Raw genomic sequence first — 27,507 nt, 5'->3', positions numbered from 1 at the left:
GAATCAGTGTTTCATTGAACCATAGTAATTGCTGTCCTTTGTGTAACTTCTGATACTGTTCACTTTACTCTTGAGGTATGTCTGGATGCTCAGCCATCACTACCACTATACTGTGTTCTACAGGCTTGCACCAAAGGTGAATGTATACTTACACTTGTAGTCTTAATTGTGTGTGGTGTTCCCAAAGGGTACTGCATATGATTCTGCCTAACAGTCTCATACTCACTGTCCTGCCGAACTGCTTTTCTCTTTCCCTAGCCTTCTTTTCTTGCACATCCTTGTGTTCCCTTTGTCTAGCCTCCTTGATGCTTTTTCCATCTAACTTGAGCAATGTCTGTCCTCCAATCCATTCATTCTTTACGACGTTACCTCATCAGTCCTATCCTTTTCTCCTTTCCATCTCTTAATTTCTCTGTCTATATCTGTCGATATATTCGATCTCTCACCTCTTTCTTCTTTCTCTCATACAAACTTACAGGCCTATTCCTTCCTTTTGCTCTCTTCTGTACTATCATCACTACTATAAGCAGGGACTTCATACGTCGAGTTGGTATACACCGCTGCTTTTAATTCCTTTAAAGGATAAACACCTATCTCCTCTGTATCTATGCTCTTAATCTCGGATAGAGTAAGAGGAGCTGAGGGCTCAATGCCCTTTCGTTTATGCTGATTAAGCATCCACTCTTCCTCTACTGGGTCTTCTTTCGCCTCTTGGTACATTTTCCAAAGTTCTAAAACTGGCAGTCTTTTCAATAATTTCTTTCCCGTGTACGCATCGTGCACACATGTGGTCATGTGCTGTAATACATTTAACAGTGATCCCCCTTGTGGCCATGGCATGAACATTTTATCAGCTCTGCCCTTTACCCATTCTGCACTGTACTGTTTGAGCTTGGGCGCATGTCTTGGTAATGTTTTACAAAGGTGCATGACAGGAGTGTCCTCCATAATGACAAGTCTCAATTGACTGTCAATACTAACCAGATCGTTAGTAAATCTCTATCTCAAAGCCTATTGCTCAATACTTTTAAACGAAATACATTAAATATGAGCAAGCACCATCAATCGCTACCCAATCCTCTTTTGCTACAACAACGTATTTACCTTCTGATTTTATGCCATTTGTTTACTACACATTTACCCAAAACATTGCATCCAACCTTTACAGCCTATTAACTCTCGAGACTTCATACACCAAATAATACATAAAATTGTAACACAATACACATTAATAACTTTTGTGATCATCTTCCCTTTTCGCTATATCATTTATTCTAAGAGGTATTTTTCCTCGCCTCCAATTATATTACACTGTGCAGGGTTTAAGACATCACCTTACACAGTTCTGACTGTGAGTATTCTCTCTTAATATCTGACTGGAATTTGAGACGTCTTCTTCTATTCCCTTGAAATAGGATTACTTAGGATTTCCTTTATCTACCCAAAATTTCCGGTTATCCAAAAATATCACAATCCCGCCCCTTTATATTGCGATTTCCCTCAGTCTACTTACATCCGGTAATAAACTTGAGGTCTTCGGTATTGACTCCTCCTCCAATCTGACCACTTCACCTTCCTTCCGCGGAACCAACCATGGAAACCAAGCAGGGATTTCTTTAAAGAGGGGCCTGCCCACCATCTCAATTCTTCTTGCAAGTTTATTCCTATCGCCCGCTCTCCACAGGAAACTCCACGATCTTGCAGCTAATGGAGGAGGTGCCCGATCATTCAAAACTCTGAAGTTAAACTAGGTATGATATGATATGGCATTTATAACGTGCCTATAGACAAGTGTTTCAAGGCGCGATGAGGCAAGGGAGGGGGAACAGAGGGAAGACAGAGACAATGATCTTACTAGGCCAGGTGTCATTGAGATCCTGCAAGTGCAGGGGTTGGAAAGGGGAAAAGTGTGGGGGAGAGACAGTGCAGTACATGGGATTAAGCGGTGGTAGCGTACTGTATGGATACAGAAAACAGTCCCCGACTGCGGGGGTTGCCAGGGAGGCAGTGCAGGTTTGCAATTGACGAGGGAGGGGACCTGGGCCCGAGATCAGAGGGTGGCCAGGTCACCAGTGCAGTTTCAGTATCAGTGAGGAGTTCAGCAGGGGATAGGAAGAGAGAAAGCAGAAGCAAAGCGGAAGTTTTTGAGGTGTTCCGGAACCAGAGATGGTTCTCCTCTTGTTTCAGGGAGGCTGTTCCAGAGGGGGGCCCCAGCGGAAGAAAGAGATTTACCACCAATTTGTTGCTTGGAGAAGCGAATGACTCTGAGGGAGTTGGAGGCAGATGAGCGAAGAGCTCGAGAAGGAGGATATTGAGGAAGAGAGATTTGAAGGTATTGAGGCCCCAGGCCCGAGAAGCATGGTGGATGGTTGTAGGTCAAAGGTTCAAATCAAAAGGACCTAAATACAATAGGGTCGAATCAAAAGGACCGAAAACAAAAGGGTCGATTTTTTTTGTTGCATTTATTTATTTATTTAATAACCCCTGTTTTTGCTGTAAAAATCACTTTTTTTTCCTATACGGAAACCTAAAAAAAAGATACATTTAAAAAAAAATGTGACCCTTTTGTTTCAGGTCCAAAACTGACTCGACCCTATGGCATTCGATCCTTTTGCATTCAAACTTTTGACCGGACACCATGTTGGACAATGCAGAGGGTTTTGAAATTAATCCTCACAGCCACTTGGAGCCAGTGCAGAGATTTCAGTCCTGGAGGGATACGATCCCTGGGCTTGAGGCCAAGGACAACTCTCGCAGTTCTGTTCTGGATGGGTTGCAGCGGGCGGAGAGTAGAGCCAGGCAGATTTAGAAAGTGGCTGTTGGAGTAGTGCAACCTAGATAGAACAAGAGATGTGGAGACAGTGTACTTCTGGGGGAAGAAGAGGAAAGGTAGAATACCTCTGAGGAGGTACAGCTGGTACTGTGACTTTTTTAGAGACTCCTGAGATGTGGGGAGAGAAGGAGAGTGTGGAGTCGAAGATGACCCCAAGGGTTTTAGCCTCACAGGTGGGAGCAGGAAGAGGGCCATGAGAGGACAGCCAGAGAGTGACAGAAAAGGTGGGAGTGGGTGTGCCAATGAGGAGAATCTCAGTTTTACTGGCATTAAGGCAGAGATCATTGGCGGCACACCACTCCTGGATAGCAGACAGAAAGTCAGAGAGTAGAGAGGGAGAAGAGGTGGCTGAAGGAAGCCTGAAAATTAGCTGACTGTCATCTGCATAGCACTGAAAGTTGGGGCAGAGAACAGCAATGCGGTGGGAAAGAAGTGCCAGATATTTGCTGAACAGCCAGGAGAGAGGATAAACCCCTTGGGAACACCACAGGTATAGATAGAGATGGAGGAGAGGAAGGAACCGAGTTGGACCTGGGAGGGTCGATCAGAGAGGAAAGAATTTGGCCAAGCCAGGGCCTGACCGGTGATACCCAGGTTATCAAGAAGACGGTTGAGCAGGATGACATGGTTGCCCGTGTCAAAGGCAGAAGAGAGATAAAGTAAGATGAGGACACAGGGAGTATTGTAATCAAGGTTAGAGAGCAGGTCCTCATGATGTACAGGAGAACAGTTTCTGTGCTTCTGGCATCTCTGAAGCCAGACTAATGGTCATGAAGACAACCAACGGATTCAGTGTGAAGCTTAAACTGGGTGATGGCCAGCTTTTCAAGGAACTTGCCCAGGCAAGGAGAGATGGAGATTGGATGGAAGTTAGCCGGGCAGGAAGGGTCGGCAGAGGGTTTCTTAAAGAAGAGGGTGCACAAGGGAGTGCTTCAGGGGGGAAGGGAAGACTCCAGTAGCAAAGGAGTGGTTGCAGAAGTCAGCCAGAGCAGGAGCCAGGGAGTCAATGTGGTCCTTGATGGTCTTGGAGGAACAGGGATGAACCTGTTTTGACAAGACTTTCATAGATCAGACTTAACTAGAAACCTTGTCTGGGCAGAACAGGGGAAAGGCACAGAAGGAGGGAGGTGAGGTGGCAGAAGAAGGGCAAGAAGAAGAGCCGAGACTAGAGGTAGGAGGAGAGGAAGAGAGAGATGACATAATGTCCTTAGTTTTAGAGATAAATGATAAGCCAGAGCCGTGCAGAGGGCCTGGGAGGGGACAGGAGAGGTAGAGACTGCGGCAGGATTGGCCACTTCCTTGCAGATTTTAAAGAGTTTTTTTGAGTTATTAGATGCCGCAGAGATGTGGGCTTGGTTGTGAGCTCTCTTCTTGGTCCGAAACAGATAGCCGGTATTGCCTTTGGAGCAGGCGACAGGCCAGTTTGTCAGAGGATGAACCAGAAGCACGCCATTTCTTCTCAGCCACGCTGCACTTGCGTTTGAGGGTGACAAGGTCTGAGTCATACCCGGAGTTGCATTTGGCTTTGGGCTTCAAGTGGATCCTCATGACAGGGGCAAGAACATCGAGAGTATCAGATATAGCACAGTGCAGCAGGGAAAGGGCTGTGTCAGGCTGTGAGTCAGCCAAAGTGGAATTGGGGGGTTTGAAGGCAGCGGCAAAAGCTTCAACTGACACATCTGTTACATCTGAAACCATCCACATTGCTACCGCGTGAGTTTATAGCCCTTGTGACGTGTATTTGTAATGGGTGGGATTACATCAGAATAACCGGACAAACACAAGAAGATGGCAAGTGTTTTATTAACAATTATCTAAAACATGGAGGTTCCAACAAACATCAATGCTCAGTCTCTCAATGATTTCCACAAAAAATACACTTCATATACTCCATTATGCGTCAGAGTGACGTTACTCTATATGCCAATAGAGAAAAACCTGTCAAGGGTCAGGATTGGTTAAGAGAAAGATCTAGATATACAATCATATTGAAGCTAGGATTGTTATTGGCTGTCCTTTATCGGTGGACAATGTATGCCTATCTCTTCCTTCTGTATCATTCGTCTTCTAAGCTATAAGGTCCTTCATTATATGGACTAATACAATTGGTTGGCACACTTGTGCCATGTCTGGAACATTCGGTTCATTTAGCAGCATGCACGCCCAGACCCAAGTGCATAGAGATAAGACATGAAGCTACCTCACCACCCATTTAGCCCAACATCTCTCATCACCCATGCATTCTGTCATGAAATTGTTTTTGTACTTGGCCTTGCAGAGTATTCTTATTCTGGGAATGCATGGGAGTGAGGGCACTCGCTATCCTGTCTGGAACTCCAAGTTCGAACTCTATTTCCATCCTTGGCTCACGTGACAAGAGACCGTGATTTAATCAATTTTGCAGATTTTAAATGCTTTAAATGAATTAAAACTTTGCATCCCTTGTGTTCTTTCTTGCACCTTAGTGTGAGAGGATTCATACTGTGAAACACTAGTCCTTCTTCAGAGTAGATAGCTGACCTCGATTTCTAGGAGCTTGACTTCAGGCCAAACAGCCCCGCCCCGCAGCTTCACTAGCCTGCTATTCTGCTGCGACATAGCTTTTCATTCCCCTTTATTGTTTTCTGGCTTATTTATTTCATGATATCAATTTCCAGTTTCTGTAGAATGGTGGCTTTGCCTGCATTCTATTCACTACTCTGGCTCTACCAGAAATGTCATCAGGCATAAAACGATAGTTGCATGTCGGTTTCCATTTCCTTGCACTCCCCCCCCCCTCCCTTCCTTATCTATGTCTTAGCTCTTGCACTATCTGAAATGTCGTCAGGCCGAGTACAATAGTTAATTTCGCATCCTTACTTTTCATGGCCTATAAGAATGTAATTGTATTTTCCCTTGTTCCCTCCCTTGCCTTGAAGCACTTTAAAACACATTGTGTATAGGCGCTATATAAATAAACTATCATGTCATATCATATCATACTCATAGCTAGCCTACACAATCAATTGATCTGCCCTGTGTTACAGAGTCAGTACATCAATTGAACTTCTGTTTTCTGCATAACTTTGTTAACTTGTAATCTTCTTCTTTCCCACTTTGAGACTCTATTTGATTCTTTACTTTGTTATTTATCCTCTAGGATCATACATCATCTTTATTCAGTATCTCAACGTCGGGCACACTTGCTTATGACATCATCAGTTCATTTTCTTAGCTCTTTCTCGTATTCCTTCAGGGAGTTCCTCCTGTAGCGTTTAAACAACTCGAGGGAACATTCGATAGGGTTGTCTCAATGGATATCATCTTCCAAATACTCTCTGCGGTATTGTCACAATTGCTGGTGTAAGGCAAGGCAAAGTCTCATGTCTCCAATACAAAGTATGTAGGTGAGCGTGATTTCCTGTGGATGTATGCATCTGCTCCTCTACACTTCCTTGATGTTCTTACACCTTTTCTCTTCACTTTAATTTAACATGTTCTAGTTCACCTGCTTAATATTCGATCTTTCCATTTCTTTACCATAATTAAACTAATCATTCTCCTTTCATATGTTTCTCCACTCCTAGACCTGTTTTGACAACTCTTCCACCAATTCCTTATCTCCTTTCTCTATTTCCTTCTCTTTTCTTGTCCACCTCTCCTGGTGCCATATCTCATCCCAGCCCTCTGGTACTTGTTAGTCCTAGACCTCTGGGTCTTTCTCCTTCAAGCCATCTGGGACTTTCTTCTACTAGCCCTATGGCTCTTTATTCTCCATTCCCTTTGGCTCTTACTTCCCTAGGCCACCCGGTTCTTGGTCTTTTTCATCAGAGCCTCCTAGATCTGTCTGCTCCCAGCATTTGTGGCCACTATTCTCCCAGAATTCTTATGAGCCCAATAGCTTCCTTAATTCCCCACCTCTAGTAATTGTCGTTCACCTTCTTCATATGCCTCCATTGCAGACTTGTGTCTTCTTCTACCCCAACATCTGGGACTCTTGTCCAGCCTTCTGTGTAATGCTCTTCCTGTGATCCAGGGGCTCTTGTACACCCTGCTTTGTAATGCTCTTCCTGTGATGAAGGGCCTTCCCCTCAGTGGCCTCTCTCCTGCAATTTCTCCAGATGCAGCGCCTTCTTCAGCTCCACCTGTTCACCGTTGCAGCCAGCTCTAAATGAGCTCTTCCTCCTAACTCCAATCACCTTCTGCCACAAGACCTACATTTGTATAGGGCGTATGCCCCATCTTCCATCCTTTCTGATTTGAATGGGATTGGCTTATGGCTCTGCTGCTAATCATGACTTAGCAGCCCTGAGTTTGAATTTAGGGTTTGTTTGTCCTTACATTCGGGCAGCCCTCACTCTGCATGCCACAGCCTGGCCTTGTCCAAACTGATCTCAGTTGTATGAGAATGGAGCCTTTGGGAGGTGACATAATGATTGAATGTGTTCTAGCTTCCTATTCAGGTCCTGCTCTTTTTCCCCGGCGTTTGTACATCTGATGTCTGTACTTGTGTGAGGGGCATCTAGCATAGAGGTGGGGTCAGCTCTGCGAGTTCAGTGCTCACACTTAATTTTCTTAAAAGGATAGGATAATCTATAGCAGCAATGCAGCAATACCCCTGTCAAGCGATACATGGTGTGGGTGGCCAGGGGATTTTGTAAATAATTATTATTCTCGTTACTCTACAAACAATATAACATACTGGCAGTAATATATGCTGTTAAAATAATTTCATAATTTAAACTAAATATCACTCAAGGGTGATGTCAGTGCTGCCTGCAGCCATTTTGCTAATTTATTTTTATTTCTAGAGTAAGTTGGTGCCCACGTAAATGACATAATTTGCCTAACTAACCAGTGGTCATGCGTCAGTACAGTAGAGGACAGATGTTATTCAGTAAGACTTGGAAATAAATGCAAGACACTATGATTAACATCAATTTAAAAGTCCACAAAAATCAATTTCGCAATTTTGAAAAGTGTTTACACTCACTTTAAATTCCATTATGTACTGCTTCACTCCCACTTAATACCTGAAGATATAGCCCATCAGTGAACTTGAGGAAGCTAGTAATAAATGACATCGCCATAGGCATTCAAAAGTAAAACATTCTAAAAGAGAAAATGCTTATCTTAACTTAAGGTATTAGTTAGTTAACTAATACAAATCTACTGATTGCTATTGCAAACCTTCCCTAAATAGCTACACACAAAAAGTGCCAACCAGCTGCACCTTACGCACAGTTAAAATATATAATAGGCTACATTCATAAAATGTACAGTTTAGGTGGGTAACATCCGAACAAGTTCTTCATATAAAAATACTGGCTTTTACTTTTAACCTTGAACAGCTTCTATCACTTAATTCAACCATAGACGTGACAATCCCTTTACTTGTTTCAGATTCTAGAGGAAACCGTTTCTTCTTCAGCTTTAGTTGCGAAAAATATTTTTTTATGTCTGTTAATTTGCTAGAAAATATCACATACTTTATTTTTAGTGCTTCCATCATTAATTTAAGTGTCCACCTCCAGAGCGTTAATAAAGCATGACAGAATATCAATATGAGCCACCTAAGATTTTTGTTCAGTCGACTTTGTGCATCCTTTAAAATGCTGAAATATGGCATTTCCAATCCGTCTTCACCCTTTCACGCTGGGTTTCGTGAAAATCAAGGGGTTGCACCCCACAAACCCAGCCGTTCAACACTCACCACCCCTTTCCCAGCTTAACACATTCACCCTTCTCTCCCATGCATGCAGTCACACACTCACACGCACATGAACAACAGAGAAACAACACCTTGCTACTGCAACTTCCCTCATCTGGCCGCACCTGTCGGCCCCTGTGCTTGCTCCTGTGCATCTGGGGCATGACCATTTAATTTAGAAAGAACGCTTAGAGGGGTCTCCGAGCAGTCAGTCAAAATCGGTCTTTAAAAAAAAAAAAATCACTCCATTTGAAGAGATTTGTCCTCGACATTCGCATCTAAAGCTTTTTCGCATATATAGAGGAAGTCAAGAAGTCAACGATAATTGGGATTGGCATCTGTCTCTTAGGGTCCTCATTCTCGGGCACTCTGTGCAAAAATTAGTTTCGAAATCCACCTCAACAGGGATTCAGAAAGTCATGTATTAACGCATTTGAAAATGAATAGCTATCACATCGAACCGCTCTGACATCCCATATATCATAAGCACTCAAGCTTCATAACAAATGCAGAGTCACCTCATACAAGATATAGGACATTTGTTGGCCATTGAGCACGGCATTTGATAGTAAGGTGACATTTCACCATGTATGTTTTGACCAAATTGGCATTTATTGGGCAAACAGAAAGGTGGTGGCCATTGACTGTGGTTATTTCTGGATTGTAGGTGCGATTGACGCCATTTTGGAAAGTACTCATTTCCATTCTTCATCCTCATTATTCAGCGCTCGTGGCACATAAACAGCTTGTAGCTGCATTATATCTAATTTATTATCTCTGGATTTAACTTAAGTGTGCTGAGAACCTGGCAGGGATATTCGTTCCACTGCAACTCTTTTGGTCAGTCCACATACAGAACATTGTCCACACTTATTATGGCCTACCACTGCGGTCAGTCCCCATGCACTCATTAGAGTCACATTTTTGGGTGGTTTGTAATCGTACATGTGGACTAGTAACTGTTTCAAATTGGTGGTCTTTTTGAAAGCATAACGTGGTTCATTAGGATGGAAACCAGATGATGAATAATGGGCCAACTTTTTTGTACTGGTTTTTTCTGTTCATCACTTACTTATATATAGTCATTGAGGTTTTCCTTTTTTCTGTAGGTATATTTCGTTTTGTAAGATATATGTCCGATTGGTGCTTTTTCACACTCTTTTTGGCCCCTTTTATTACTTTCCGTGTGTAGCCTCTTTTTTTATAGAAATGTGGGCATAATAAGGATTCTCCACCTTATTTTATTTTGATATGTTTTTATAGAATGAAACATAATCTGATGTGGTAGAGAAGAGAGTGGATCTCTATATTTAAGAGATCAATTTCTGTCCTGACGAAGGCCTAGAAGAAAAATGTTCAGAGCTCACAATGGATGGGTGCATCTCGAGGAAAAGGTCGAAATGCTATGTGTAGACATTGCTTTTAACCACATCCTGTGATAGATAATAATAAATCCTGCCCAATCTAAAAAAACGTGGTAAAAGAGATTTTAACAAATTGCATTAGCAATGAAGATCTTTTGGTGTCAAACCCGTTGAAGACAAAGAAACAGATGGAAATAGCAGATTGAATTAAGAAATAAGGGAGATGGGGGCATCATCCTCCTCAACCTCTTTAACCTTACTTGAAAAAAATTGGGTTTTTTTACCAAGATATCTAATAAAATTTCCATATCACAAAATAAGACACATTTTCTCAGAATGTGGCTCAATTTAGTTCACACAGGAGCTGTTCAAATCACAAGGGGTCAAGAAAAAAGCACCAGAATTTTATGCACGGGCTGCAGAGATCTAAAACATCAGACGCAAGAACATCTTTTGAGACATTGCCAAGACACCTTGAATGCCAGAAAAAAACATTTGGGCAAATTTGTCTCTAATTCAGATCTAGAGACAGGTCTCTCATCACTGATGTTCTGGAATAGACTGAACACTGGGCAAGAGACGGCATTGACGATTAATGTAATGAGAGTACTTGTAGATATTGAATTCATTTTATCAAAATATTGCTAATATTATACAGACATGTCTGTCTGTAGTTTCTTAAATGTAAAAAGAATTGTGTGAATTGGTTTGTTAATAAATGTAAGATCCTTTTTTTCTTTTATTTTTTCTGATACTTTCTCTTTTTGTGAAAAATCAAATTTTGATCATAACACAAATACATTTTTTTTAAAAAGATAGATAAATCTATAGATTGAGATATTAAAAAATAGCAATCCCAGGGGAATTTGTTGGGTGTTTTCTCTAATGATTATGAAAGAGTGCGAGTTTATAAATGAAAAAACAGTATGCATTCAGTGTTTTGAACCCAGTGGGCTCAATGATACCTCACTCAAAAATGTCTGAAATAAAGTATCAGACATCTTAGAGAAAACTACATTAATGAAAAGTTTTTTTACATTTTCTGAAATTTTGAAATGGTACTGTATTTGCGCATTTTGCACATTTGGCACTACAACTAACTCATATTCATGCTATTACACTTTAGCATAATAAATGTATATGTCCTGTGAGTCAATTTAATGGATGATTTGTAATGAAAAGTGAGATTTGTGTATCTACGGAAAACTGAATACATTTTGAAGTTCACACATTTATAAAAGTGATTATTTGAGATGTGTTTATAAACTGCATATTTGAAATACAGGAGGAGGGGGTAGCTTGTGATGTCTGTAGTGTTACGATATGTTTAAATCCCGGTTCAGTCACAAGTTCTCCATTAACAAGAAATGAAGGGATTGACCTGTTTAAATTGTAACCGGACATACATTCTCAACAAGCTTCTCAACAATATTCCCTGCCCCTGTAGCAGCCACCCCTTTCTGCTAATCGCCATTTTCATTGAGTGGGATGCTCCGAGACACTGAAAAACCTGCAAGTTTCACTGAAAAAGCAAGATCAAATCCTTTGCTGACCTGTCTAGTTGTTAACCTGGTGAATGAGGCTTTCTATTTGCTTTTCTGTATTCTAAAATGTGGAGGTTGGGTTTTATGTTTATGTTTATTCATGTGTAATGCACACAGCACCCGTAGGTATCTGGGCACATAAATTCGCATGAAAACAAGTATATGTTAGGCTTATGTTACAGACAGCAATAGACAGTAATACAAATATACAAGATCACATAGTGATGGTACAGGCTTATGTTACAGACAACAACAAACAGTAATAAAATTATACAAGATCACATAGTGATGGTACAGGCATAGTAAATTTACAGTATTTGGTAAAATAAATGACAAAGTGTTTAAGTAATGTAGGGGGGCAGGTGCCTGAAGGGAGTATGTAAAGAGAGACTCATAGTTGCTCATAGGCGGTGCAGTATCGGTCACAGAGGGCAGTTAAGGCCATAGGAGGAGGGCAAAGACGGCAGGTCAGGAGTCTTTGGCAACAAGACAATTGATGGTGTTAGATCTGAAATGTGGGAAGGGTTGATCTGTTCTCAGTGACAAAGGGTGTTCATTCCAAAGTTGAGTTGCCAGGACAGGGAAGCTGCTTCCTTCTGCCTTTTTTAGTTTGAATCTTGGTACGATCAGTTTGGGGGAGTTAGCACTTCTGGTTGGTCGAGAGGAGACTTTCTTGCTGATTTTGTCTGATAGGTACCGTGGGGAGGCACCATTTAGACATTTGTGGGTGAGGGAAAGCGTTTTAAGGATGATTTTGTCATTGGTGGAGAGCCATTTATTCTGTCTTCTTACGTGTGAGATGTGCTCTCTCCCAGCGTTCCCACATGCAGATCCCAGCACATTGTTTTGTAGAATCTAGATTTTCTTGACAATGCCCTTATTAGCTCCTAAGTAGAGTGCATTACAGTAATCCAGTTTCAACAGAACAAGGGCTCTTGCTAGGATCAGACAGTAGTTTTTTGTGAGAAAGGGTCTGCCTGCTCTAATCAGCTTACACGTGTAAGCTGTAGACAATGATCAGGCACTTACTTGTTGGTTCAGAGAGAACGTTGAGTCGAGGTGGAAACCTAGTGTCTTGAACTCCTTCGCATTCAGGCATAGGCCATAGGTGGCCATCCATGCCTGAATGATGAGATACATTTTGTTCACCAGAGCCAGGTCCACACTCTAGTCACCCGTACGTGGATTGAGGATCTTGGTGTCATCTGCATAGTTTGTGTAGATGACAACCACGTCATCCAGCTTGTTGAACAGAAGTTTTGTGAAGATGTTATACAGTGTGGGGGAGACACATGAGCCTTGTGGTACCCCACAGATGATGGGGATAGGGTCAGCCGCGTCAGTGGTGGAAAAGACTCTCATAGGGCCTCATTATAACATGTGCAGAATGGGTTTAACAGCGCCGGCGCCGTTAAACCCATTCCGCACAATTACGTGGTCCCCTAGCGGTACCCGTTCTGGACGTCTGGTTTTTCCAGACGTCCATAGCGGGTCCCGCGAAGGGACCAGGGAGCTAACAACGGGCCCGTTCGTAATGGGCCCATTGTTAGCTCCCTCCCCATTCCCATTGAGCCCTATGAGGGTTCGAATGGGAATGGGGAAGAACTGGGCCTGGGTTCCCTGAAGGAGGAAATACGGGGCCCTCCATACTCGGAATGGCCTGGTATTTCCCCATTCAGGGAACCCGACCCGATTTTGGAGGCAGCCATGCCCTTATTAAGGGCATGGCTGCCTCCAAAGTCGTAATGAGGCCCATAGTCTTATTATTCAAGAAGGATGTGATCCATGTGATAGCATCCTTAGAGAACAGGGCCACGCTGGCCAGATGTTGACACAGTACTTTGTGGGCGACCAGGTCAAAGGGAGCCGATAGGTCAAGGAGAAGTGAGAGGGCAGTTTTGCCAGAGTCTTCAAGGGTGTCAATTTCGGTCTTAAGGTCTAGTAAGATTGTTTCAGTGCTATGTAGTGGCCTGAAACCTGATTGGCAGATGCCTAGTAGGTAATTGGATTCGAGATGCTTCTGAATCTGGATATATGCCATTTTATCCAGTATTTTGAGGAGAAATGGTACCGTGGTGATGGGGTGGTAATTAGTAGGTATAGCAGGGGTGGGAGGTTTGCTTTATGTTTTTATCTGAAAGAGGAGTCGCCCCAATTGAACCTTCACTTATTGAATGAGTGCTACACCACCTTAACATAAAATCAGTAAGACCCCATACTGCATTCTACTTCTTATTCATTTTTAAAATATGGGCTGACACCTTGTTGTGACATCAATCAAGGTGAAGTATTGTCTTAGCATATCCTCCTCTAATTATATGATTTAGTTAAGTCACTTTTTTCTGAAAGAGCCACAATCACTTTTGCAGGACTTAAATTGCTAGTTGTGGTAGACACAACAGAATTTGCAAAATCCATAGGCAGAACAGATAAAAGACCATCTCACTGAAAGGTTCTGGTTATTGTGCCGGTTAGCTCATGAGTTTGGAGTACAGTGATGTGGTCTCCTCCTTCCTGAGGTGCTTAATTGGTGGTTTTAAGATGTGTGCAGCAGCAGAAGCCACCGTGTGCTCTTCGGAGTGTGGTAGGGAGCAGACAACAGCTTCTCATCTTCATTCTTATCTGGTGATCCAGTTGAGCACATGCTTCCTAGTGCACAAAGTTTAGTTCTCTTCTTAAAGACGGCCTTCACACCCCTGTGTAAATTGCAGCAGCCAGACTCTAGCATTTGCTGAAAGCCAAGTCCCATTGGAGCTAAACCGTTTAGTCCCCTCACCACCCCAGCAGACACCAACGTGGAAGCCATGGTTCTGCTCATGCCCAAATCACCAGGACATTCAGTGATGAAGAGAGAGAGAGAGAGAGAAAGAGAGAGAGAGAGAGAGAGAGAGAGAGAGAGAGAGAGAGAGAGAGAGAGAGAGAGAGAGAGAGAGAAAGAAAGAATGATGGCAGGCATCAGGCAGCAGTAGAAATCTGTTTCCCGCACCCATGTTTAATCTGTTCCTCAGCTGAATGTTTCTCTCAGTCATTTTTAGCTTGTAAATACCAACTCAACCTGCGATCAAACTTCCCAAAAGCACCAAAGTTAGAAATTGCGTTATTACTTTTCCATTCATGAGGAAGTTCAACAGTTAAGTGAATTAATGCTCGCTGTAACCAAATTGATACCAAATCTAATAAAAAACAGTGTTGTATGCCTAACTTAATTCTCTAAGATGGAAAAATTCTAATTTGTGTAGAAAGTTTCTCACACCCAATCAATCAATTCTCATGGCAATAATGCATATATTCAACAGTAAGGTAAGGAGGACACATTCCTGCTGTAAACACACTTAGTGAACATCTTTGTTTAAAGTTTGCATCTCACACCCAAGCACATTTAAAGTCAGTCCCAGAAATACCGTTTAATAATCAAGGAAGCTGTACTTTGCGTGATCCACACATTTCTCACCTTGGAGCACAGACAATATCTAATAATTCTATGGAAGGTGTTGGCAAAGCTGTTAAATACTAATAAAAAGGCATCATCTGTGTGCCACCGCCTCACTTGACATCTAATTGGAATTCACACATTGGTAGTGGTGGAAGACTTTTAATAAACTCTTACAGGGTAAACAGAAACAGGGACGTTTTGTCAGCCCATTCGAGCAATTGCTCATAAATATTGCAACCATATTTACTAAGGAGTGAATCAATGCTATCAATGGGGATTTACACAGTAGTTTCGTGTTCACCTTTTTATGTTCGGCTACTCTCATACAAGAAGTGGGAAGTACACCTGTTGTCGAAATTATATATACGAGGAAGTCACAAGGGACAACGAAATAGGTCAGATGTTCATTAACCTCATTCAGTGTATCAATGTGCGCGGGGCACAAGATGAGTACTAGCGCATACATTTTAAAATAATGGATATTCTCCCTCTTTACCAAGGACATAAGAAAAGTTAATGCGGCATAAGCACATTTCTTCCGCAGTATGTGCTATTCCAGGGCACAGCGGACGCTGTGGTCATATTCTCCTTGTTTAATATAGGGCAACTCCTGGACTATCCTTTAGCAAAATCACATTTAATTGTTCTTCACTTACTATCTCCTAGATTTTTTTTTCTTTGCCTATGAATTACCCTCTAACCCCGGAATTCACAACCTGTCGCATTTCTGGTGATTTGTGGCGTGATTCCTGTGATCCATCTGCACTGACTGTGCTGGCTAGGGCTGGTGGGAGATGCACTATAGCACATCTCTGTGGCTAAAGATCACAGATCCCTGTCTAGGCCCAGACCATTGGGATTTTGTTATATTACATCTTCCAGAAGAAATGGTGGCCACAGAAATCTTCCACAGCCTGCCGTGATCACAGGATTACTTATGAGAGAAGTAAAATGTGCCGAATTATGCTTTGCATGAATATCTCCAGTAAATAAAATCACTTATGATAGAAATACAATGTTCGAAGTGTGGCCTGACCGCCCCCCATTTCCATTGATGTCATCAGGCGTGCAGCCTTAAAGGCCCGTACCAAGGCAAAGGCACAGCAAACTGGGCTGACTATTGTGAAGGAAGCTAGTGTTGGACCTGTAATCTACCATTCCTCGAGTACCCATGATGTCATCATGTTTGGAGCATTATCAGCCAGTGCCATGGCAAAGCTATGGCCAAGTGTGTGGAACTGCAGCCCTGCAGGGTGTTGTCTTCTGTGAAGAAAACTGTTGTCAAACTTGGAGTCTGTCACTCCCCCACACCCCTGATGTCATCACACGTAGAATGTCCACGCCAGTTCTGCAGCAAAGCCACAGTGAAGAGTTGGAAAGGGATCTCGTGCAGGACTGCTGGGCTCTGGTCCATGTAGTTGTGTAGCTCTGCCAAGCAAACGATGGATGTTGGAATTGAAAACCCCTCGACAAAGGCTGTGTCAGCATTGGCTTTTGGTCTGAGCTGCTGAGCAGGCACGGAGGTCACTTTCTATGATGCAAGCTTTGTTATTTTGGTGTCTTCAACAGAATCAATAGTACTATTTACAGATCGTTATATTGTTTAATACGTGTGTCATTGTGTTTCCTTTTTAATATTGTTCTCACTCAGTTCTTATTTAGAATGCGTCATTTTCTATGCCTCAGCTGGGATCATTATAGACTTCCACCTGAACTGCCCATGACAAGAATCTGCTCACTGGGCACCAGTAAGAACGACGCGATTAACGCCAGTATTCAATTCTGTTGACAACATCCCCCAAAATCAGTCATTTACAAGCATGAGAGAGATAACAGAATCGCGCCTCAGCGTACCCCAATTATTAATTAATCTAATAGTTATCATTGATGAGATTAGTTACAAGTGGTGAATTAGGCCCCAGATATTTTTTAACAAATAATGCACTATTCTCACCTGGTACTCTAAAGAAATGATTATTCAGTTTGCTATGTGCAGGTTCCTGTAATTCATGTTGTCTAATCGTTTTATTCAATGTTGGGCTACCGCTTGGGGACTTTTTTAATTTCATTTTTTCACTAATGGGTTCAGAACCTTGTTCAGTGACTTCAATGGAAGTGAACGAAATTAATATCTCCCAATATTTGCAAAGGTGGCATCAGGTTATTAGAAACATGGCTATTCAAGTACGTTATTTCTTCACGGTTAAGTGTTGAATCCTTAATTAAACAATTCTCAGTTTTTGTTAGTTAACTTACATAAAATGTAAATAATAATTTTAACGTTAACTCTGACGATGTCTAAAGAGTTATTCAGTAAATGTCCATTCATAATGGGGCTCCAGCCCAAACTCAGCTGTTTGAGAAATGGTGTCAAAGAGTAGAGGAACACAATGACATGGAATGATGGAGTGGAATTTTGCAGAATTAAACAAGTTTTCACAAAGTAGAGGTCACAACAACAAACTCCAAGATAATGCACAATGCTGTTCCACATGGTGTTCCCAAGTGGGAGTAGCTATTTATTTAGGAAAAAAAGTATGTCTTCTTTTGTTTTGGCTCTTCCATCCCCAAGTCCCCCAGAATAATCCCTCCAGAGGCCCCCAATGCAGGTCATTTGCAAGTATCTAGTGACAACATGTCCCAGATCAAAATGGTTTGCACGTGCAGTGACAGAGTTGATGAGCAGTAGAACGGAGGATTATGTTCTTGTCAGAAAGTGGCTTAATTTCCAAGGGCAATTTGCCCTTGGACCTTTCTGCATGAAAACCCAAAGGTTGCATGCTGGAGAAAGTCTGTCAAGTCACTGACTCACATCTAACAGACTGATTCAAGGCGGGTGCTAATACCAAATATGATGTCCGCACAATTACAACTGGGAATGCATGGCAATATTCCAACCATGGCACTCCCCGCCCTGTTTTCACAATGATAATGAGCGAGTGGTCCATGTGACTACTATATACTTTTTCATGCACAAATGGGTAATTTTCGTCATTTCATAAATTGCATGGAAAAGGTGGTGAAAGAATGGCCTCTTCTTCACCCCTGTTCGATGACTCTATTAAATAAACAATGTTTTCCCTTTATCGAAGGGAGATGCTTGCATTTAATTTCTGCACAGGAAAACAGAACTCTTTAAAAAAGTTCTGCGACTTTTCACAGTTTATATTGTCACCTATTTTATGGAGGTAATGTTTGGTCATTTTCTATATTTATCTACATACGGTGTGTTTTCGATGCCCTATCCATGCTAACATCAACATGTGTGCTTTAATGTTCAATCTACAGCTTCACAGAATCTGAGCACATGCCGTAGAACGCACAGAATCACATCAAAGGAATGCTGACATGACAATGATGGCCTTCTGTGAATTGGGTGAGTGTGATGTAGCACACATTGTATGTGGTCATATTTGAAATTGCCAGCCCTTCAACATATTTGTTTTGTGTGTTTGCTCAGTTTGATAGCCATGCAATGCATACGCGCAATAAAGTGAATGGAAAAGTTCATCCTTTTGATTTGCTATCTCCCGTAGTTGCAAACAGTTTTTCAATTAGTGTTTTTTTTGAAGCACAGATGATTCCAAATTCTCGGCCATTTGTGCAGCTTCCTCTACCTATTGGGCCACCGAAACCTAGATAACTCAGGTGTATGTTAGTTGTGAAGAGAGGTGTGGGAATCAAATCTGTAATGATTATTTTTTTTTGATATAGCTGAAATACATCAGCTTTATAATATTTTATCAAAAACCAAGTTCATTCATTTCGCATAAAAAGAAAATTACAGAATGTAAAATCAGAAAGAATATACATTTCCTTTCTTTCTAAAACCATTGATAATAATTATTGATTATCTGAATTATATCCCAAAAAAAAAGAAAATACACATACATCAATCAATCAATCAAAACATCAGGTAATTTTAAATCATTTAAACATCTAATAGCCCCAATTCTGAGCGATGTGTTTGTGCCATAAAAGACCATCTGCCACAATGTATCCGTAGTTATTTCTGTAAAGTCTTTTAGAGCTGGTTTTAGATATTGAATTCGTTTTGGTATAAGTACTTCACAGTCTGCCATTAAATGGTGTAACGTTTCCAATTGGGTTTTGACTGACAGAAATTGTCTTGTTGAGGGATGATTTTACGTCTAGTTAATATCTCCTTAGTCGGCCATAATTTAAATCTGAGTCGTAAGAAATCAGATCTGTGAGTAGGTGATGGAGGTTTGATCAAGTAAGCCTCAATTGTGCTACGTTTCTTATGCAAGTTAAGATTACCTTCAAAGTCTCGATACAAAAGACATTGTTCTCTGTTTCTAATCCAGTCTCTGAAAAACAATTTAGTTTTTGCTCTAGTTGGATTATGCAGGAAGACATTAAGGGTAACATCAGCATCAGCTAATGCATTGATTACCACTTGTCATCACTTCCGTATAAATTCATAATTAGAGGAGAAAATGTACTTGGAAAGTATGCCTATCAGCATTCTTTGTTCAGTTGCCAAGATACATTTTCTAAATAAAGCAATCAGTTGCCGCAGATGTCGATCAAACAATGGGGGTCATTACGACCCAGGCGCTAAGTACGCCAACTTTACCACCATGGTGTAAACTATGTTTACACCATGGTGGATGGCGGATTTACCGCCCCATTCCAAGGTGAGTGGGGCGGTAAATCCCCTTTTCCCATTTTCCCTTCCCCATTCCCATTTTTGCCCCATAGGGCATAATGGGAGTGGGGAAGGCGCTAATTACGCCACCGTAAATTACGGTGGCGTAATTAGCATCATGGCGGGTTAGCGCCATGGATTTTAACGGCTGCTAAAAGCAGCCGTTAAAATCAGAATAGGCGTTAAGGGTTAACGACGGCATTAACCCTTAACGCCTGGGTTGTAATGAGGCCCAATGATATTAAGCCAAATTCCTTCCTAATCCATACCACAGAAACCCAGTTTGGCAAACCCAGAATACACTTCCAAAAAGTGCTCTCAAATTTCCAACACATTGGGCATCATTACACGGTAGGCGGTAGCCATGGCGCTATTAGCTAGTGGAGGGCGTTAGGGGAGGGACCCACTAAGGGACCTTGTAGTAGGGCAGTAATGGATTACCGGCACCGGTGCCCCTACCGGTGCCGGTAATCCCTTACCGCCTACCGTGTAATGAGGCCCATTGTTTCTTATATAATTTCTTTGGTTTCTGAGCCATACAATATAACTGGAGTGACTTTTTGTCGAAAATAGGTGAGTGCTGTATTTATTGAAAACTTACTGTACTTGGTTCGAATGATGGTTGTCTGTGAAATAGTCATGTCTAGTTTAACCGCCAAACTTTCAAAATGTCTCTTGTTCTTGGTGTCAGATACAGTGACACCTAGATATGTGTATTGCTGAACACACTCAAGCTGTTAACCCTGCACAGCCCATTTAAAGGTCTTAACGCTGCATGTTGTATTAGCATTACATATCATAATGTTGGTCTTTCCAAGTTGATGTTCAATACATTTTCCTTTACATAGGTAGACAAGGCATCTAATACATTTTGCAGACCTTGTGGCATCTTGGATATTAGCACCAAGTCGTCGGCATAAAGTAAGGCCCAATGGCCTTTGAAGCTAACTTAGGAGCATTAGATAAGATTCCATCAAAAGCACAACCAATATCGGCTATAAAGAAATTAAACAGGACTGAGGCAAGGATATACCCCTGCCTCAGCCCTCTACTGGTCTTGATGGATGCCAATGGGAGGCCTTCAAGGCTCAACATGACTTGAATGCTAGTATTAGTGTGCAGAGCACTGATGAATGCGATTATATAGGACGGACCGCCCTCACAAATCAGCTTCTGCAACAGGAGTTCTTGAGATACGGAGTCAAACGCTGCACGTAGATCGGCAAATACCAAGTACAGAGGTTGTTTAAGAGTCGGGTAATGCGTGATTATAGGTGTTATAGTTAACAAATTAACCACAGGTCCCAAACCTGGACAATGGCCCATCTATTAAAATCCCTTAGAATGAAGTATGAGTAGATTTTACCTGGGCCGCCTAAGAGGGCGATCGGCCTATAATTAGATGGAGAAGACCGATCGCCTTTCTTAAAGATGGGAACAGTAACAGAACTTTGACAGGAATCTGGAATAATGTTAGTTTTTAGAATTTGTGTTAAGATGTTATAAAGAATCTTTGCCCACAGGTGGGGATGTTGCTTAAACATCTGATTATTAAGGCCATCAAGGCGAAGCGCCTTAGAGCTACTTCATTTTAAAATGTAGTCCAATACATCTTCCTCTTGTATATGCATTTGACCATCACTAAGGGGCAAACTAAGAGTTTCTTTGAACGGGTTGATTAGGAGAAGCCTATAAATGAGTGTAATATAAAACCCAGTCCCTTTCTTGGACGCCTTTAATCTGAACTGGTAATTGTTTACTATGATTGGCGATGTTAAGTAAGGACTATATTTCTGATATGTTTTTGGAGCTCAAGGCTTTCATCATGGCTTCTCTATCATTATGATATAAATAAGCTCTTTTCGACCTGATTCAATTCTTATAATTACACTTCAAAGTGTGGATGTTCTTATATCTGGTAGAAATTGGTAATGGCATGCCCTTTTTTTTGCTTGTGAAATAGAGCTTTACGCTGTTGAACTTCAACCCTAAAATTGTGTTTCGTGTAAAATAGTTATGTTTTTTTATTAACGAATGGAGTTTGTATAACTGAACAGTGAATGTATAAGTTTTACCAGTCCACCTGGCGGATCTGCCTTGCTTTAGGATGTCCACATTCAGATTTGAGAAGGCCTGTACATTCCAACGAAATCTGACCCTTAAATTGTCAACAGTCAGACATGGTGTAAATCTATTATACATAGTATGAAATCCAGAAGAATCACCACGCCAATGGACGGTCAACATTTCATGATCGCTACAAGGTTGTTTAATTACCTCAAACTTGGTAGCCATGTTAAATGTATTCACATCAGTATAGATATAATCAATAATGGATTTGCTGGTACCTCTTTGCCAGGTGTTCTGAGGCGGAATGTCCCCGCTAATGGAGCCATTAAGCATCAACATATTATGGTTTTTCATCAGTATATTCCACTTCATGCAATTTTGATTTTGCTTTATGTTGCATCTTGCTAAACATTGTAAATTTAGATCACCAGCAATCACGGTATTAGTTATTTCGGAGGCTTGAGCAATCATATTTAACAGGGCTTCCAAATCACTAAAAGACTTAGCCTCCACAATAGCTGCTGGAGCTGCTGCCCTGACAACAGCTGGCAGTACAGGACCCCCCACACAAGATGGGAAAACAGTAGAGCTCACACATGTTTATCCCATATTATCAAAGCCAGTGCCTGCAGAAGGATATAGTGATCCCGAATATGTAGCACAGCCCACAGCGCCCCCCACAATCAAGCCATCCAGCACAGTGCCACCCCCATATGAGAGCCAAGGGACAATTAGACGAGTAAGTACCCCTGTGATTGATATCGACAAACTCACACAGGATCTAGATTCACAGTTGACGATGGCTCGGGCTGAGCTATCTTGTTTAACAGCTATGGGCAAGCAAGGGGGGTCGCTTACCCCAGACAAGAAAGAAATGAGATGTCCCAACCACGTGTAAGGGCAGAGGAAGATGGGTGGAAAAAAGGTGAGATACTTTTTCAGATAAATGACACCCCTAAGAGGATCATAGAAATACATACAGCTGACAGTGAACGGGAGATAGAAGAAGGAGGGGTCGTGTCAGATCGAGAGGAAGAATATTGGAGCGACATAAAAGAGCAGGAGGAAGAGGGGAGAAGGCTTGGACTAGCCACTGATGGGGTCTCAATTGGGGAGGGGTTGTCTCCCATGGAAGAATGGAGGGGGAGGTTGAGGAACAGAACAGGGTGTATGTCTGTGGCCGTGAAGACAGGGAAAAAGGTGAGTACTAAGAAGGGGGAAAAATGTGCAGCTGCCACTAATACACAAGCGGGGTGGGAAGGCCGGACTACATACCATGGGCACAAATGGACAAGGCTAACTTACTCAAACAGCTACCCCCACTATCCGGAGGCACCAGCAAGTGGATATACGCCTTCGGAAAACACACAGCAGGAGTGCCCTTGGCAGTGGGGGTTGTTAAAAGCCTGCTCGTATCAGCAGTGGGAGACCAAGCTAACAGGGTTTGGACAAAGGCGGGGTTCCCAGAAATAACATTAGATTGTGACCACCACAATGGGGCCTTGTTTAATACAGTACGAGGGCGTGTGTGGGATGCATTGAGGGAAACATTCCCAGACACTCCCGACTTACAGTCAGTGATGCAATGCACAATGAATGATGAGGAAGATGCAATGTCTTTCATTCTCCAGGGGCAAGAAATGTGGAGAGTGGAAAGGGTACGGCCTGGGACCAATCAACATCCCTGTTTTACTTCATTATAAAAAGGGGGCTCCCAAAAGAAGTGCAGAATGCCCTTGAAAAAATAGCTCGGATAGAAGCCAAAGGGTGGCCTGAAATTCAAAGCATTATAGTCCACCACTGCAAGAGGATCAAAGAGAAGGAAAAGGAGATAGCTCAGCGGCGGTTGGCAGACAAAGCCAAATTAGTGCAAAGTAAACTACTGAAGGTCAGTACAGTAGCAGCAACCAGTGCAGCAGGAAGGGAGCGAGAGGAGGAAGAGGGACAGCTGGGTATCCCAATGCAGATGGTGGCAAACTGGTCAGGTAATGGCCAGGACCAGTGGTCAGGGGAAAATTGATATGAGGGATCACAGTGGCCAACTAGAGGGGGGCTAGGTAACAGAGGAGGATTCAGGGGATCAGGAGGGGGTGTGCGGGATATGGAGGGCCCAGAGGGGGAATGCAGGGACAGTGCTGGAATTGTGGGAGGTGGGGTCACTTTATGAGAGAATGTCGAAGCAGACCTAATAATTCATACCCAAACGAACATCAGGTCACACACCCCCATCCGGGAAGCCCCTACAGGCTACGAATGGGTGGAAACAGACGGGATATCTAGGCCGACCCAAGATAAATAAGTGAGCGCCCACTACCCCCGCAAGACACGCTTCCACACCCACAATGTCATGGCAATACCGGCCCCATGTTTTTGATGTAGATGAACTCCCATGGCACTCAGCATAGGACAGCCCACAGAGAGCACTTGCGTGTCCAGTACTGTCGACGACCCGTAACGCAGCAGAGGAACCACTCGTTGGGGCGGCGATAGGAAACAAACAATTCATTTTCATGGTGGATTTGGGAGCGGAAAAATCATTCCTTAGAGATGCAGGTTCCTGCTTTCTAATTGGACTTTGGAAACGCAGGGGTTCTCTGGGGCGGTGGTCGAGGTTCCATACACTGAAGAGCTAGACATAACGGTGGGCGGGAAAACTGTACGTGCCCCCATGTTGTATTACGAGGAATAGCCCATCAACCTGCTGGGAAGGGACCTTCTCAGCAAACTCAACATGACCATCTCGTTTACCAAGAGAGGGATAGTGTGCTCCACACCAGGCATATGCACGATTCGTGCCATGTTAGTGATATATACCCAGGCAGATTTCCCACAGACACGAGGCATTCCCCTAAATCCCGACATGTTCATACAAGGGCTGAGAATATTAGCGCGAGTAGTGCCGGAACTGAAGAACAAAAAATGGAGGGTCCCCTCAGAATTCATCTTTCGCCCAATAGCAGACCCAGAAATAGTGCCATGATCTATTGTGTCCCTGGACATACACGTAGTATAGCTATCAACCCAGAGAATAGCAGTGATAGCAATGGACATGCAGGGATGCCAGTGGAGAACAGTGGTGTGCATTGACGCCAACAAGGCCCTGCAAGACTTAACCGATGAGGAACTTTTTTGTGACACAGAAGACGACCGGGAGATAGTAATGGAAATTGCAATCCCTTGTGATGTCATGATCCAAAGAAGAGAGGTGCAGCTACCTCTCGTGGCAATGATCAAAGCCCCACCAGCATACTTTGAGGAAGACATGTCCCAAGTGCAACAGCAGCTGTGGACTGCCGGCCCACATGAAGTAGGGTTATTACAAAAAGTGACTTCAGTAAAGATCAAGCTCAAACCCGGAGCCCTTCTACCACGAGTGAAGCAATACCCCATATCGAAGGAAGCTGAGGAAGGAATAAAAGACATTGATGAATATATGCATTGATGGTGCATGGTATAATAGTGCCATCTAACTCGCCCTGCAACACCTGCATTTACCTGATCAAAAAAGCCAAGCGAGGGGCGTGGAGGATGATCCAAGATCTACGCCCACTTAATGCCGTGGTACAGAAGGAGTTTCCTCTTGACCCAAATCCTGCCTCAATTCTATGTAGTATTCCAACAGAAGCCACTCATTTCACGGTAGTGGACCTAAAGAACGCATTATTTTCAATCCCACTCGATCGAGGTTGCTGGTACCTGACAGCATTCACGCTAAGGGGGAAGAGGTATGAACATTGCAGGTTGCCCCAAGGGTACTGCGAGAGCCCCAGCATTTTCAACAGAATATTGCATGAAGACTTTGGAAATATACACGCAACGAGTCCCATAATTCAGTACGTAGATGATTTATTGCTCTGTGGAAAAAGTGAGAATGAGTGCAGAGAATACTCCATCACTCTGTTAACACATCTTGCACAGAACTGGTATGAGGTAGACAGACAGAAGCTACAATACTGCTTAACAGAAGTACTGTATCTAGGACAGTTGATTTCCAAAGATGGTAAAAGAATCATACCAGGCAGGGCAGCAGCAATAAGAGCAGAGAAAGAGCCCAATACCATAAAAGGGATGCAGAGGTTTCTTGGCATGTGTAATTACTGCTGTGCCTGGATATTGTATTATGCAGCATACACTAGGCCTCTGCTGCAAGCACTCAAGGAAGCACAGCGAAAAAACACCAACCTACAATGGACACAGGAGATGCACACAGCCTTTAAAACACTTAAGGAACTGATATCTACTGCTCCAGTTCTCGCAACCCCTAATTATGAGCTGGAGTTTTACTTGTTTTCACATCGCAATGGCACACTCATGACAGCTGTACTGACACAAAATACTTCCTTGGGCCATAAGCCCTTGGCATTCTAAAACGGGACACTCGATGCAGTAATGCAGGGACATTTCGCGTGCGAACAGGCTCTCGCAGCAGCCGCATTCGCGATCAAAAAGAGCTCTTCAATCGTGATGGGATGCTCCGTCACGTTATACGTGGAACACTCTCTGTTTGCTATCCTTGAAAGATCAAAGAGCACATTGACCACTCAAAGGGCCACAGCATATGAACTGATCATTTCTAGTGCTAACATCCATATTGTGCAATGTAAGAGCATAAACCAAGCCACGTTTATCACAGAAGCATGCACTGTGGAAGACATGCAGCAGCACGACTGTGCTACATATGCGGGGGATGATGATGACACACCTAAAGCACATGAAAATGCACTGTCAGAAGGGGAAGTTTACTTCGTGGATGGGTCTGTATCTATAGATTGTGAAACAGGAGAAAAGCATGTAGGAGCAGCAGTAGTGTGGGTAGTGGATGGGGAATTTGAAGTGATTGTGCAAAAGAGGTTGCCGACACACTTATCAGCCCAAGCAGCAGCAGAGCTAGTAGTGCTTTTATAGAAGTGCTGCACGCAGAAAAAGGATGTGTGGTCACCATCTATACAGATTCAGCCTATATAGCGACAACAGTAAATGGAGGACTAGCGCGGTGGGGAAGAAGGGGATTTCGAAGGGCAGGTGGGTCTCCAGTGCAACATGCAGTATTGCTAGGAGAGTTGAGTGATGCCTTGAAAGAACCTACACTTGTCCTAGTCGTGCGTGAAGTGCCAAGCCCATACACAAGGTGATGACGCCATCTCATTGGGGAATGCAGCAGCGGACGCTGCTGCAAAAGAAGCCTCATATCTACCAAAGGTCCCAGCAGTTGAGTACATATTACAAAAAGCTGTAGAGGAAACACTACCAGAGGGCTTTAACTCCTTACCAGTCTCTCAGATAATTGAGCTCCAACACAATGCATCTAGCGAAGAGAAGGAAATGTGGGTAAAGAGGGGGTGCAGCCAATCACCCACTGATTTACTATGAAGACAAAACAATACCGGCAAGGTAGTGATGCCAACAAAATTGCTAGAGGTAGCATTTAAACAGTTACATTTCCCAGCTCACAATGCAAAGCAACACATCATTGCAGAAAAACAGGAACATTGGTTTGCCCCTGGAAGACAGGAACATGTAACAAAGGTAATAGTAGAATGCATTACCTGCCAAACGTACAGTTCTGGCATGGCATTACAAACTCTTAGGGGAACATTGCCAAAAGCAGAAGGGCCCTTTAGAGAGCTGCATATAGACTGTGCAGACATGGGAGAGCGGTGTAACGGGGCTAGATATTTGATCATTGTTGTGTGCCTCTTTTCCCTGTGGATGGAAGAAGGACCCTGTGCTCATCCAAATGCGCAGTGTGCCACCAAATTCTTAGTGAGAGAGGTGTTTCCCCGCTGGGGCATCTGTGGTGTCATACGTTCTGACAACGGAACGCACATTGCGAAATACATGTTCAAGCATATTACTACAATGCTGGCCATAACACATAAGCTCTGCATGATTTATCATCCGC

General features: G+C 42.8%; 1 protein-coding gene across 4 annotated transcripts in view; it reads left to right on the top strand.

Annotated features, from left to right (window-relative positions):
• Positions 1–27,507, top strand: part of KHDRBS2 (KH RNA binding domain containing, signal transduction associated 2) — a 2,055,883-nt gene that overhangs the window by 2,014,526 nt on the left and 13,850 nt on the right. For all 4 annotated transcript variants that reach the window (XR_011260416.1, XR_011260414.1, XR_011260412.1 and 1 more), the window contains one exon: positions 18,152–18,239. The gene's annotated coding sequence lies outside the window, so the exon portion shown is untranslated. The remainder of the gene's footprint in view (positions 1–18,151; positions 18,240–27,507) is intronic.

The sequence above is a fragment of the Ambystoma mexicanum genome, chromosome 4p (genome assembly GCF_040938575.1).
Source record: "Ambystoma mexicanum isolate Mex_15411 chromosome 4p, UKY_AmexF1_1, whole genome shotgun sequence".
Lineage (NCBI taxonomy): Eukaryota > Metazoa > Chordata > Amphibia > Caudata > Ambystomatidae > Ambystoma > Ambystoma mexicanum.
This window is presented reverse-complemented; position numbering and strand designations above follow the sequence as displayed.